Source organism: Cricetulus griseus, chromosome 8 (genome assembly GCF_003668045.3).
Source record: "Cricetulus griseus strain 17A/GY chromosome 8, alternate assembly CriGri-PICRH-1.0, whole genome shotgun sequence".
Taxonomy (NCBI): domain Eukaryota; kingdom Metazoa; phylum Chordata; class Mammalia; order Rodentia; family Cricetidae; genus Cricetulus; species Cricetulus griseus.
In genome coordinates this window covers 16,404,837-16,419,708 of record NC_048601.1, presented here as the reverse complement: position 1 = coordinate 16,419,708, position 14,872 = coordinate 16,404,837, and positions in this window count along the sequence as shown.

The window sequence follows — 14,872 nt, the reverse complement described above, 5'->3', positions numbered from 1 at the left end:
GATAATTCACCTTCGACAAAATATTTTTGACAGGACAGTAACTTGGTGAGGAATAAAGATGTCTACAGACAAAAGAAATGTTTTACAGATTAAATTTAGTTTTCATAGGACTAACACCATGAAATGTTGAACGCTTACATCAAAGATCCCTACACCTTAACAGAAAAGGATGTTGCGTCAATTTCTTAACTTAAATGTTTTATTGTTTTGTGAATTTTACATATGAGTAAATCATGTTTACATCATTTCCATGTCTCTCCCTTCAACTCCAGCCTGTCCCTTGTTCATGACCTCCTTTTTAATTATCATCCTTGCATATACATGTGTGAAGCATATACAACACTTTGCTGAACTTTTATAATAAATTGAAATCCAATAATGAGTAAGAACTGAATGCTCTAATTATGCAGTCTAGGAAGGTTGATACACACAGGCACACATAAAACTAGCAATTATTTTAAATGCCTAATATATTTATAAAAGTAAATTGCATATTTTTACATTCATTTTATTTGGAATAATTGAGGAGTTCAAAGAAATGACTAAATATTTAAGATATTGTAAGTGCTAGAAAATGCAATGTCAGAAAAATCTTGCATGAAATAAACACTATTGGAAATACTTTGAAAACGACTTTGATACCCCCTTTATTTCAAGAAATAATTATCTAACATGTGAAACCACAACATGATAAAAATGATTCATACTAGAGTATCGATGGCTCAGACGTCCCCAAAGAGTCTGTGGCTGTCAAAATCAGCGTTGATTTAGTAACATATAATACAATTGTAATAACTCAACATAGCAGATAATTCAATCAATTAGCCCAGGAATCAGTGAGGTCTAGAATTAATTCTGGCTTTAAAACTTACATGTGACCTTTGAGAAGTTACTAATAACCTAGTGCATTCATCTAAAACATAAAAATTATATAAGGCAATTAATACTTACCTCTGGCATGCAGAGCTCTCAATAAAAGTTAGCTATTTAAATTACTGTTATATCTTAGTTCCTACTACGATTGTTCTTCGCCAAGCAGTGAGAATCCCTTTAAGAACCTGTGACATCTGAGATAAATCTGTACGTTGCTATCCAAAGACCAAAAGACCACAAATTGCAACACTTAAAATCCACACTTCATCTTCAGGTCTTCTGTGGCTGTGGGCTTAATTACGTTGATAAGGAAACACAAACACGACTCTCCATAGACAACAAGGACAGAACTTCGAGGCAATCCTCCAATGAATTCCATGAGGTTGGACTTACCCGAGTTGTTTAAAGGCATCCACATTCAAGTTTGGTTACCTGCATCAGAACTGTTCCTCAGTTGCTGTCCGTATAGCATTTGCAGTGTTCCATTAACTGACTGGGCTGGTGGACACTAGGGGACAATAATAAGCTCCCTCTGTTGCCATAAAGCCAAGCCTCCTGCAGTGAGGTGAAGAGCTCACAGGAGGCCTGTGGGAGCTGAGCAACAAAAGGTGAAAGTCTGTCAGAGAAATCTAGGACAACAGTAACAGTGAACTAAGCAGGCTGCCCGCATGAGGTTCACAGTGAGTCAAGAGTGGAAAAGGAGATTTCTCACTAGTATGTCACTGAAGGTTGAACAGGAAATTCTCACACTCTACTGATTTTGAAATCAGTTTTTCTCATCACACACCTTTACAATATAGGACACTTTGGGCTCCTGTCAAAGGGATAAAGTGATCCTCTATGTGTGCTGTGTAGTGTGGTCTTTTCCAAATGTTTCCCTAAAGCTGTTTAGGTATGTATAAGTTAAAGAGGTCGGGACATGGAGACTGGCCATGCATGGAGTTAATTGTCTTCTACATTGATTTTTTTTTAAACTTTTTCGAGATATGGTTTCTCTGTCTAGCCCTGGTAGTGCTGGAATTCACTCTGTAGACCAGACTGGCTTTGAACTCAGAGATCTACCTGTCTCTGCCATCCATATCTTGGGATTAAAGGTGTGTATGCCCACTGCCTGGCTACATTGTTGATTTTTAAACTGTGTCAGTTTATCAGAGATTAGAATTCTGAATAGCCTTTTGTTATTTATTCATTCATCTTCTATAATAACTGTTTTATATTTTGCCGGCCTTTACTCCCAGCCCTAGGGAGGCAGAGGCAGGCGGATCTCTGTGAGTTCAAGGCCAACATGGTCTACAGAGAAGTTCCAGGACAGGCTCCAAAGCTACAGAGAAACCCTGTCTCAAAAAATCAAAACAAAACAAAACAAAACAACAACAACAAATATAACTATATATTTTAAGAGGAATACATTGTTTTAAATAACAAAATCCAAGTTAAACTATGTAAGGAAATAGCATTTAAAATTCTGACCTGTGAGATATGAGCAGGTTGCAGGGTTTTTTAAGGAGGTTTCCCACTCATCCCCTGATAGCAACAGTAATTTTGGAGCCATCCACAGGTAAAGGGGCATTTGTAGGAGATTTGAGATTCAGAGAGGATTTTGCAACTTTCCTGTGGGACTTCATGTTATAGACAGATCCTTTGAAAAGGAAGACTCATTCAGTGGCAGTTTTGTTGAATGTTGTCCTAGCTCCAGAATCAAAACTGTTCTAATCTCCTTATCAGCCCGACTAGAACTCTGCTAGGTACTGCTAATTTCCAAAAGCACCTTCTTTGAGAGTTCAGCTTTTGCTTGACACCAGTCTCACACCCAAAGGGCCCCTTTGTTAGACATGCCCACTTGCATATCCAGAGTAAGTCTGATGGCCTTCGTCCCACAAAAGGTACTTAAATGGCTGGGCATTGTATACATACCTGTAATCCTGAGAAAAACAGGAGGCTAACCTGCTCATTTACATAAATTCTGTGTTCGTTATGACTTGTGTTGGAACATAGTGGCCAGGGTGAGATAAAAAGGGCCATGGAAAAATATCCTGACCCTAAAACCAGGGCCAAGGAAAAACATCCTACCCCTGATTTGACCCCCAAGATCAGGGCCAAGGAAAGAACACCCTGATCCAGACTTGACTCCAAGACTAGGGCTTGAAATCCCACCATTCCCTGAGATCCCTGAGCAGAAATCCCACCAATCCCTGAGCTTGCCCCAGAATCAGGCTATAGAAACCCACCAATCCCAAGGTACACTGTAAAGCTCTCCCTCAAGAAATCCTTTAACAGCTCTATGCTCTGTTCATTTTGCTACTATTTATCATCCTGAAGAAAGCCATCCCCCAGGAATTTGCCCTTCCCCCCAAAATTTCTTGAGCAAGGATTGTACGTGGCATAACACTTTCACAGGACCTGAACCCAGCTGTGACATTTCCACAGAAGCAGAGTCCAGCTTTAACATCTTTCACAGGAATAGAGTAGAACTGAAACATTTTCCTTGGGGGAAACTGTAACACGTTTGCTAGGGAAACTCTCCCAGACAGGAGCAGAGTTGTTATATTTGCATTGGGGGAAACTTTCCTGGGAGCAGAGCTGTAACACTTACAGGAACTTTGAGGTATTCCTTGGCTCCCGCCTGCCAGGATAACTTTCCATCAGCGCTCCAACTCTTACAATCAGCATGAAATGTTGAAACATAGGGGATTCTTGGGAAGGCAATTATGTCATGGGGCTCTGTTTTCATGATAGAATTATTATTGTAGTTCTCATGAGACTAGATAAGTTTCCTTCAGAACAAGCTATCACAACGTGAATGTAGCATCCTTGTCTTACTCTCTTACTTCTTCTATCACCACGTGACTAGTCATTTCTATATACTAACTGATATGGGATGTGGCTCAGACCAGAAGACGAGCACTTGGTAACACCTTCCCAGCAACCAGACCACATGAGGAATAAAAAGCAGACCCCAAACTCTTTTCTTTATGAATTAACCAGCCACAGGGTTCATCTACAGTGACAGAGAAGAGATTAAGAATCTCAGCTCAGCCCCTCACAATTGCAGTTTGGGAGCACCCCCACATACTCAGGAACCCAGAAGACCTACTCAGTATATGACATGTTCCACTGTGGGTCATGAAATGGTCCTCCTCTCTGGGCTATTACCTAAGAGCTAGTCTGTACAGCCAAGAACCCAACAAATGGCACAACTGTCTTTGACCCCAAAGACAGTTGTAAAGAAATTGAATCTTACTGCAGATCATGGAAATGAGCCTGATATCTCAGTTCCAGCATCCAAAAACAAGGTCAGGCTACCTGCCAGAGACTCAGCAATTAACATAGGAAGCCTCCAAACCACAAAGGAATTAAACCTATTCATACAGCTAGCAAAAGGCTCACCATATGCACACCTGAGGTATATTACCTAAGCATTAGAAAACCAGTAGATCAAAAAGCCATTAACATGATTGTGTAGTATATATCTCTTTGATACAAATATCACCCAGTTTTGAATATTTTAAATAGTATGAACTATATTAACAAAATGAAGAATAAAAAGAAGATAATATCAATAGTTGCTGAAAGAACTTTGGATGAATTCAAGTATTTTCTTCTTTTTTAACAAATGTGCTTATTTATTTATTGGAGCTTTGCCTACATGTGTGTCTGTATGAGGGTTTTGGGTACTTTGGAACAGGAGACACAGTTGTGAGCTACCATGTGAGTGTTGGGAATTGAATCTGGGTCCTCTGGAAGAGCAGCCGGTGCTCTGAACTGCTGAGCCATCTCTCTAGCCCCTTCAAGTATTTTTATGATAAATTTTTCTACAAGTTATATACAGTAAAAAGATACCTTGGTACAACTAATCTGTGATAATTGTACTACTTGAAAAGCCAAGTTATCATCATATTCAACATAGTAGTTTTTTCTCTAACTTCAAGAGTAGGCGAAAGCATTCATTCTTATCATCCGCATTTAGCAAAGTACTATAAGTCCTAGATAAAGCAATTAGACAAGAGAAATAAATGAAAGTTGTCACTATCAAGAATATTTCAATTAAATCACTTATATTTTCATGTTACTTGATCTGACATGGAAACTTAAATATACCAACAAAAAAGCTTAGGGGGAAATAAGTAAATTAAGTTAAAAGTGTAGTGATGGAATAAAATTTTAGTATTGTAATTTAGAAATAAAAACCCTGAAAAACAGTACTATTTAGAATAACACTAAAAAGAAAAAGGTAACACAGTGTTATTCGTCATGAATGCTAGTAGAAGAAAATTAATAAGAGAGGGTTTGTGGCCAGATATGCGATAGATAGCCACACTGACAAAATGGAAAGAAAATGCAAACAAGCACATAAATAAACAGAAAACCGCGTCTCAGCAATCTCTATGAAACACCCACCTCAAACCGAGGAACACACTTTTCTGAAGAGCTAGGCTGCTAGGTTCCGTGGTTAAGAGAACTGGCTGCTCTTCCGGAGGACATGGGTTCAATTCCCAACACCCACATGGCAGATCATAACCATCTGTAACTCCTGTTCAGGGGAGATATGATGTCCTCTCCTAGATTTCAAAGACAGTGCACACATGTAATTTACATGACAAAATATGCAAAGCACTTATGCACACAAATTAAACAAATAATAAATAATTTTTTTTTTTTTTTGGTTTTTCAAGACAAGGTTTCTCTGTGTAGCTTTGGAGCCTATCCTGCTACTCACTCTGGAGACCAGGCTGGGCTTGAACTCACAGAGATCTGCCTGCCTCTGCCTCCCGAGGGTAAATAAATAATTTTTAAAATCCAACATTATTGTCCTTTTCCCTAGTAGATATTTCAGCTAAGTAGTGTTAAGCTTAGCATTGTCCACTTGGCACAATGTAGAATCCCCTGGAAGGGACTACAGTGAGAAACTGTCTACATTAGGGTTGCCTGTGGACCTACCAGAAAAGGATTCTCTTAACTGGGATAACTGAGGTAGAAAGTGAGTGTGAGGGGGTATGCTTTGGACTGCATGGAAAGGGGAACTCCATTGAGTGCCATTATATATACATTAATTCATTGCTCTCTGCTCTAGAGTGTGATGTGGTGCAATTAAATGCTTCATATTCCTTCCACATTCAATTTTTAATGAAATGACTGTAATCTGGCATTGTGAGCCAGTGTGCCCTTCTACCTTAAGTTGATTTTGTCAGGGTGTTTTATCACAACAGTTATGAAACAGGTAGTTACACCATTATACACAGACTTGTATCTAGTCCATCTAACTAAAATGAACTGAATTGTGGGTTAAATGGCTTCTAGGCCAGCCTCTGCTTATTCTATGAAAGAGAATGCCCCAGTTGCCCCAGGGATGGACAAAGGGAAGAGAAGTGATAGACCAAGACTTACAACTCCAGTGACCCTTGCCACTGCTTGACTTGGCTTGCCTCCACTCTTGGCATTGTATCAAGCTAGAGTAAAGCTTGATAACTTTCTCTACGTTTCCCTTAGCCTGAAATCCCCCATGGCAGCATAAAAACCTGAATACTGCTGCAGTCAAGATGTAAGGAAATGTAAGAGGAGGCCTGTTTGTGTCTTCTTATCTCCAACTCTTCGAAATAGATGTAACTGAAGGGGTGGTATTTTTTGTCTCTGTTTCCCAAGCTCCATATGTAACTGAAGATGACCTCAAACTTGAGATTGCCCCTTTCTGCCTCCACCTCTTAAGTGCTGCAACTATAGGCATGGCATGACATTTTAGTTAGTGTTTTTATTGCTGTAATGAAATGCTAAGACCAAAAGAAGCTTGTAGAAAAAAAGATTTATTTGATTTATACTTCTATATCATGGTCCATCATTGAAAGAAGTCAGGGCAGGAACTCAAACAGGGCAGGAACCTGGAGGCAGGAGCTGATGTAGAGGCCATGGAGATGGGGACTGCATACTGGCTTGCTCAGTCTGCTATTTTGTAGGACCCAGGGCCCCCAAACCATTGATGGTATTACCCATAATGGGCTTGGGCTCTCTGCTTGAATCACTAACCAAGAAAGTGCTCTATAATTTTGCTTACAGCCAGATCTTATGGAGACATTTTCTCAATGGAGGCACCCTCCTCTTTGATGACTCTAGTTTGTGTCAAGTTAACATAAAACTAGCCAGCACACATGGGTTACCACACTCGGTTCCTGGTTCTTGGGATTGAACCAAAGGCTTTGTGTGTGCTAGGTAAGGTCTCTAGCAACTGACTTATTTTCCTAGTTCCGGCTTCCTCGTTTTTTTAAAAGTCCTTTATCCTTGGAAGACACTAATATTTCTTGTTGAAAATTATAATTGTAATTTTTCCTTTGCACATTAAGAAAGCCATAAGTTCCTTTTTCATTAAAATAAATATAAATATATCATGTATAAACCTATCATAATCTTTGAACTTTAAATGCAGAGAACACAGTGTGAAAAATAAAACTGAAGAAGCATCTCATAAAAAAAGACTACTTATTCAGTCGTATTTTTTTCTCTTTATTATAATGTGATGCTTCAAGGGAGACTCTGACAACACCATGATGTCTGGATATCTCAGCTAGTGTAATTTGGAATTAAACAGATTTTATTCATTTAATTATTATGCACTGTCAGGAATTTTGTTATAACAACACCAATTAAAATATTTCTTTAATCAAATGAGGCCTCAAGGAGGAAGAAAAATACAATAAAAGAAGAGCTATATCTAAACTCAGACTTCCCTTTAAGTCATGTTGATAGGTCTCTATAAGGCATTCTTCCAGAACTAAGAAAGATCTATATCTGAACAAACCTTCCAATAATTCTTCATTTCTAATGTGATAATTATATGGTGCTGGAAAGAGCATCTAGGGTCTTGTTTGTGGCATACAAATACTCTACCATTGAGCTACATCTCTATCCCAGTCACTGATATGTTTATGCCATTATTTGTCTATAATTTTATCTAGTTTTAGCAATATCTTTAACTAGTGAATCAGTTTACATTACCAATGTCCACATTAGTTATCAGTGTTGTTCAAGAAACACATTCAGGAAATGACCCAGTGTGTGTGTGTGTGTGTGTGTGTGTGAGTGTGTGGACTTTAGTACTTTGGGGATGTTTTGAGGGCAATAAGCTATGTAACTTAGTGTATGTTCACTTTGTGCCATACATGATGCTATGCACTGAAGTTATATCAATTAATAAAATGGACAAGGATATCTCAAGGTGATAGTCATGAGATGAGGAATGGCAACAAGTCAAATTAACTAAGTCAAATGCTGTGCTCACATTAAAGAAAATAAATGCTGCAGGCTTTCATACAGCTGCCTACTCTCAGGAGAACTAGGAACTAGGGAGTACAGGTTTGTGATTCCAATGTTTTAAAAAGCAAATGTGAGAGCAATAATGTTTGTACTGTAAGTTGAAACAGGTGAATGAGGGATGTCCTTCTGTATGCTGTGAATATATACTTCTCTTATTGATTGATGAATAAAGCTGTTTCATCCAATGCACGGGCAGGATTTAGTCAGGCAGGAAATCCAAACAGGGATAGAGAAAGGTTGTAGGCAAAGCCATGTAGCTGCTCAGGAAGAAAGAGGACTGGGCATCACCAGTAAGTCAAGACCGCATGGAGATACACAGACGAATAGAAATGGGTTAATAACTAAGAGAGAGATAGTCAATAAGAATCCTGAGCAATAGGCCAAGTGGTTTATAATTAATATAAGCCTCTATGTGTTTATTTGAGACTAAACGGCTGTGGGATGGGAAAGGACAGAAACTTCTGTCCAAATGTGACTCATGATTTTTGTGAGCTTAGATAATGGAACAGAATCTAGAAGGAACCAAAACAGTAGCATCAAACCCCATAGAGGGAAGAGCATTAGCTTGAATGACAATAGCGGCCATGAGCTCATATTTTAGAACTCTTGGTCTTTAGTTGGTGGAGCCATTTTGGAAAGATTAGGAGGTAGAGGTGGGCCTTGAGGTTTTAAAGGACCAAGTCTTTTCTATCTAGCTGTCTGCCTAATGCCTGTGGAGCAGATGTAAGCTCTTCTCTGCTGCTCCAGCATTGTGCCTGTCTGCTTGCTGTGTGATCTGCATCAAAGTGGCCATCGATTTTAACCCTCTGGAAATGTGAGCTCCAGATTAATGGCCATCTTTTAGAAGTTGCCTTGGTTATGGTGTTTTGTTTCAGTAATTCAAAAGGAGCACACACAAAGTTGATCAGCGAATGACTCTGTAGCAAAGTGAATGATGCAACTGATGATGCAGAACCAGACCAGAGAGGAAACTGAGAGACTGTGATTGTTTTGTGTTAATATACAATTTGAGGGTATTTACCAGGAGTATTTTAAAAGATGGCTTCTCATTTTAAGCAGTCACTTTGAATATTCTCTTGACTTTAGAATATTTAGACTGGAGTACAGGGAGTTTACTCAGGAGGTGTTTTGGAGTCATCCAAAAAACACATAATCATGGTTTCATCATGATTAGATGGAGTGGTGCTAGGGACATGCCATCAGAATCTGGACATAGCTTGAAAATGTGAATGAGAAGTCAAAGAGTTCTAATCATTTCTATCCAGCATCTGTACAGATGTCATTTCCAGGGACTCTGGTCAGCAATGTCAAAGCTTCATTCTTAGATATGAGCTTGATGAGTTTCTGTGTGTTTTAATATCTATGGGGACATTACATAGACAACTTGATATATGATTAGGAAATTCTGATGTGGTGATGCAAATTTTGTTTTGTCCAAAGTTTTAATGACATTGACAGTATTAGACAATAATAATATTAAGGGTATAACCATTGGGTTATCTTAAGCCTGACCCTTTGGACACCTAATTGTGTAAGATATTACAATGGTGAGAATAGCCCCAAATGATGCTGATAAAGATAAAGAGACGGGAGGTGAACCATAAGAGTTTAGCTTACAGGGACATCCAATTGAATATTTCAAAGGAATAATATAATAAGCCTAAGGCTTGTAACCTCAGTGATAATCATTTTTATTAGTTGTTTTTCTTAATTATACCAATTAGTTTATGTACACTAGAAATAAAATTAGAATTTTGTAATGTTTACTACTTTCTAGTGCACGACTTATTGTTACATATTATATACTTGGCCTATCATACAATGTTCATTGTCTCTGTCATCACTGTTTAGCTTTATAAAATATGAACTCTTTTCATGTGTAAGTTGTAAGATTCAGATGGAAAAAGCAATTCATGGTAGAAGTATCAATAGCCTTCTACACTGGAAATGAGATTAACAGTGCAGACCTGTGCCTTCTACATGTTGGTCTGAGTCATAGGAAACTGGTGATATTTTTATGTCTTGGTTCGATGTGTCATAACATAGATTTTCTGCATTTAGTCATTTCCCAGAAGTTTCCTAAACTTTAAAAGAACTTTTGTCAAAGGTTCCTTATATCACAATGTATGACCCTTGGCCTTCAAAGACTCCTGTTAATGTCATACTACAAAATGTATTTAGTTCATCTACAAAGAGGCATCAGACTCTGAACTACCCACCAACTCCTTGGAAACACAAATATAAACCCAGTTTTTTTTAAAGCAATATAAACGTAGGTATAAGGCACTGTGAAATCAATTTATGGAAGTTCAGGTTATAGTGATATACAGGAAGATCCTAGGGAGAAGAAATAGAAGAAAAATAAGAAAGGCACAGACTGAAACAAGATCAGAACTCTGTGAGGGGAAACATTAAATCCTTTATTTCCAAATTAATCCTCTGGACTCTGGTCTTAGGATGTGGAACACACTGGATTTGTCAGCCCCATCCATTGATAGTCCCACTCTTGGGCTGGTTTTTCATGCTCAGGAAAAAAATTTCCTCAGCAAATGTTGCACATTCTTGGCATCTCTAACTTCTTGGGGTTTCCATTCCATGTTCATTTCAGCCTCACATCTTCATTCTTCATCCTTTGGACCGCCTATGTTGATTTTGACCTTGTGGTACCCTGTCTGGCTGTCCTCTGAAACCTAGTTAGAAGCCTTCAAGACCAGTACCTGTTTCATTCTGTATGACTGTAAAACCAGTTATAACACAGATGTTAACAAGCTCCAGTAACAGTCCAAACTATAGACTGTCTCCTTTTGACAACAGGTGCACTGGCATCTGAGTACCTGGATTGCTGTACTTTGGCAAAAACTTTGAGAAAGGGCCCAGCACCAGGAGACATACTGGATCTCTCCTCTCGAAGGAGGCTTTTAGAAGAGCCACAACCTGTATAGCCTTGAGCCCATGGGGAATAGGATACAACCAATTACCCAGATGCTCTCACAGCACATTTCCTACTGTTTATAAGCAAAATACATGTTTTCATTTAAGGACACTACTCCATTTAGAAAACATGCCTCACTCTCTGCTTTGCATAGACTTTGTGAATTTCTTGAAACTTGTTTGTATATTCTTTTCTGAATATCCTCTATTTCCCCTCTCCTTTTAAGGATATCATTTCTGTTTTTGTTCTTCTTTAATTCTTAGTGGTTGCCTTAAAAGTTACTTTATTTTCCCATAACCTACAATAATCAGCAATCAAGCACAGTATTGAGTCCACTTACTTGGCCATGTAACATCTGTTAGGTTAAATAAGGAACCTAAAGAGTCTCCATATGTAAATGTCAGCATCAGATCGCTAACACTTTCCTTCTGAAGCATGCCATTTTATATGTCTCACAAGATGGAACTAACTGCAAATATTTTCCTTTTGTGGCTTTCTGAAAAAGGCTTTCTTTCTCTTTCACATTTGAATGATGATTTAGTTGACTACAGAATGTTTGGTCTGTGGAATTTTTTCCTTTCAATCTATTAAATGTTTCACCACACCCTCTCTCTCTCTCTCTCTCTCTCTCTCTCTCTCTCTCTCTCTCTCTCTCTCTCTGTTTTAAACATAAGCAGGTTGTCCTTTAATAGTCAGGTTCAGGAGGCTTAGGATTTTGTAGAGAAGAAAGAGAATTGTTTGTGTTGAAGACACCATACTTGCATTCTTTGTAAGAAAAACCGTGTGCACTATTGGGCTGGTGAGATGGCTCAGTGATAAAAGCACCTGCTGCTCTTACAGAGGACCTGGGTTGAATTCTCAGCACCCACTTAGTAATCAACAACCATTAGAAACTCCAGTTCCAAGGAATCAGACACTATCTTTTGGCTTCTGTGAATACCAGGTAATTGTGTAATATGCATGCCAGTCCATGCTAGGCAGGCTTACACACACACACACACACACACACACACACACACACACACACACACACACACACACACAGCCAAACAAACACATAAAATAAAAAAATGATTATACTTTTAAAAAGAGACAAGTCTATTTGCTCCTCTATAATTAAGGATGGAGTCTTTATTAAGATTTCCTCTTTGTCTTTAAGACAGGAGATGTGACCTGGTACACAAAAACAGTCAAGAAACCAGCTTCAGGCTGGGTGCCCAGCTCTCTCTCAAAGAATATTTAGAAGTTGTTAACCCAGCATCTATTTTCCTGTTTCTGGAACACGTGGACACTCAGAAGGAACAGTACCTGGCACTGCTTGAGCTAACAGGAGCCTGTGGCTTCATGCACATGATGATATTTTTCAGGCATGGAGAATGAGCCAGCTGTGAGGTTATAAGGATTTCCACCTAATTTTCAAAAGAAAACTTTTGAGGTCAGTCACAATGGGTTAAGGCAAGATCCCTACAGACAGCCTATTCAATAACAATACCTGAGGCATAATTCAGTCCAGTAATGTAAGGGCTGCAATCTTTAGTGTAATGTCTTTGTGTGAGTGTGTGTGTGTGTGTGTGTGTGTGTGTGTGTGTGTGTGTGTGTGTGTGTGTGTGTGTAGAAGTTATGACATGTTTAATGTTTTCTGGAGATGAATGTTTTTTCTTATTTTGTGTTTATTTTGTCTACTTTGAGTTCTGATTTCCCATAAAGACTTTCAAAATATATCTGGAGGTGTTCTGGAACCCTGGCATGTGCAGGTGCTGTGTGACACTATTCCTGGAATGATGTGAGCAAACATGTACTTACTACAAATGGGGAACCGATGGCAGAATAAAGTGTGGTTACTACCAAAGTTCAACGGGGTGAACAAGTGGGTTCTATTGAGGTTACTTTTAGGGACAGAAATGTCTCCAAGCTGCATCACCAAAGCTTACCCCAGCATGGTGACAACTCACCCATGGAATCCTAAAACACACTCTTCAACAGGTTATAGAGTGTAATTTCCAGGTGGCTCGTTGGTCTGAGAATGATTGCCAGCAATCCTTACTGCTTATATTCTCTATCAGGAGCAGTGTGCACATGTTAGTCAATATGGTCAGTTTGAGGGACTTCTGAAATTATTTAGTATTTATTTCCTTCCTGTCTTAATGAGATTCCCTGCAGGATGGAATGTTTCAATCTCAGAGGGAATTGTTTCACAACAACAGCCAAATGCTATAGAGGAAAGAAAAGGGGAAAGTAGGTAGAGGAGAAAAGAGAGAAGAAATGGAGGAAAGAAGGAAGAAAATAAGGGAAAAAAGGCTAAAGAAAGCGAAGAGGGAGAGAAGTAGGTTGGAGGAATTTTAAGGTGGCAAACCCTCCATTCTAGATTTCACTGTGGCACCTATGAAAATTGAGGCAGGAATTAGGGCTGAGTACACTTGAGCTTTCACGCTCATTCTTGTTTGTATCAGGTATGTATCAAGCTTCAGTTATGGTTTGTTTTACTAGTCCAGCATTTTAGTCTGCTTGACTTAATAGAGCACCAAAGTCAGGATCATTTATAAAAACAAATGAAAAATCTTTAATTCTCACAGTCCAAAATGCTATACAACCCTGAGAGCAGATGGAAACTCTGGTTGGCTCTGGTCAGAGCCTTCTGGTGTTGTCATCTTGAGGCCCCACCTCTCACTGCAAGACTGTGGGCAGTTAATGGGTTTTGGAGTAAGATGTATCATTTTCTTTAGTGGTGTGGCCACTGATTAGTTGCCCATATTCCTGTAAATAATCCCATTCACACTTGTGTTAGCACCCAAAATCAGACCCCGTGTGTTGCACATACATACAGACACATCAAAGCTGGAAGGAACTTTGCTAACCACAGCTATAGTGAATTCATGAGTCCAAACACATGCTGAAAGAGACCACTCCATACACAGTGGGGGCCTTCCTCCTGGACCCTAGATTAGGCACAAACCATACAAACACCTGTTTCTACAGAGGTATTCTTTATTAAGTGGGGAAGAAAAGTTACTGAGTCAGAAAGAAGCAGCAAATGACTGTGCAGGCATAATTTTTAAGAGGAGAAGAAGGGGGGATCTGTGTTAGAATGGGCTATGATGCAGTGGTAAAGAAGTTATGGGAAGAGAGAGAAGGGGAAGGGGCAATGAGATGGGGGAAGGGTTTGCGACCTGGGCATACAAAGGACTGCCTCTGGATAGAGGGGGTGGGGCAGTCATGGCACACAGACAAATCGATTATAAAGGTGATGGGAGAAATCCTGTGTTAAGATAAGGTGTTTAATTTTAATTGGGCATGTTAATTTGGTGAGCCAAAGGTAACTTTTGATGGCTAGACTTTGGTTGTCAACCTCAGGGGAGGGATTGTCCAAATAAGGGAATAGATCTTGGTGGCTAGCTTTAAGAATGTAATCTATTGGGTTTTAGCAAGGCAGAGAGAATGAGTGTGAAGGACACGGGCTGCCAGAGTCATATGCTTGAGTGGGCTAGTGTCCCTTCATTCCCACCTTTTTGTTTTATTATGGAGTGGCTGGGTATTGGGTACGTGGGATTTGTTATCTCTGTCTGTATCCTGCTGACATTGGGGCATTGTTGTTATGGGACCCAAGGAAACTGGGTTGTTGGTCAAGACAGGGAAGAGCAGGCTATGTCAGTTAATGTTCATGTTCTGCAGGATCATTTGAGGTTAGGGAAATGTAGTCTGTGAGTCTGGACCAGGATGTGGATTTCCAGGAAACAGCTGGTGCTGGTAGTGGAGCTGGTTGAGTAC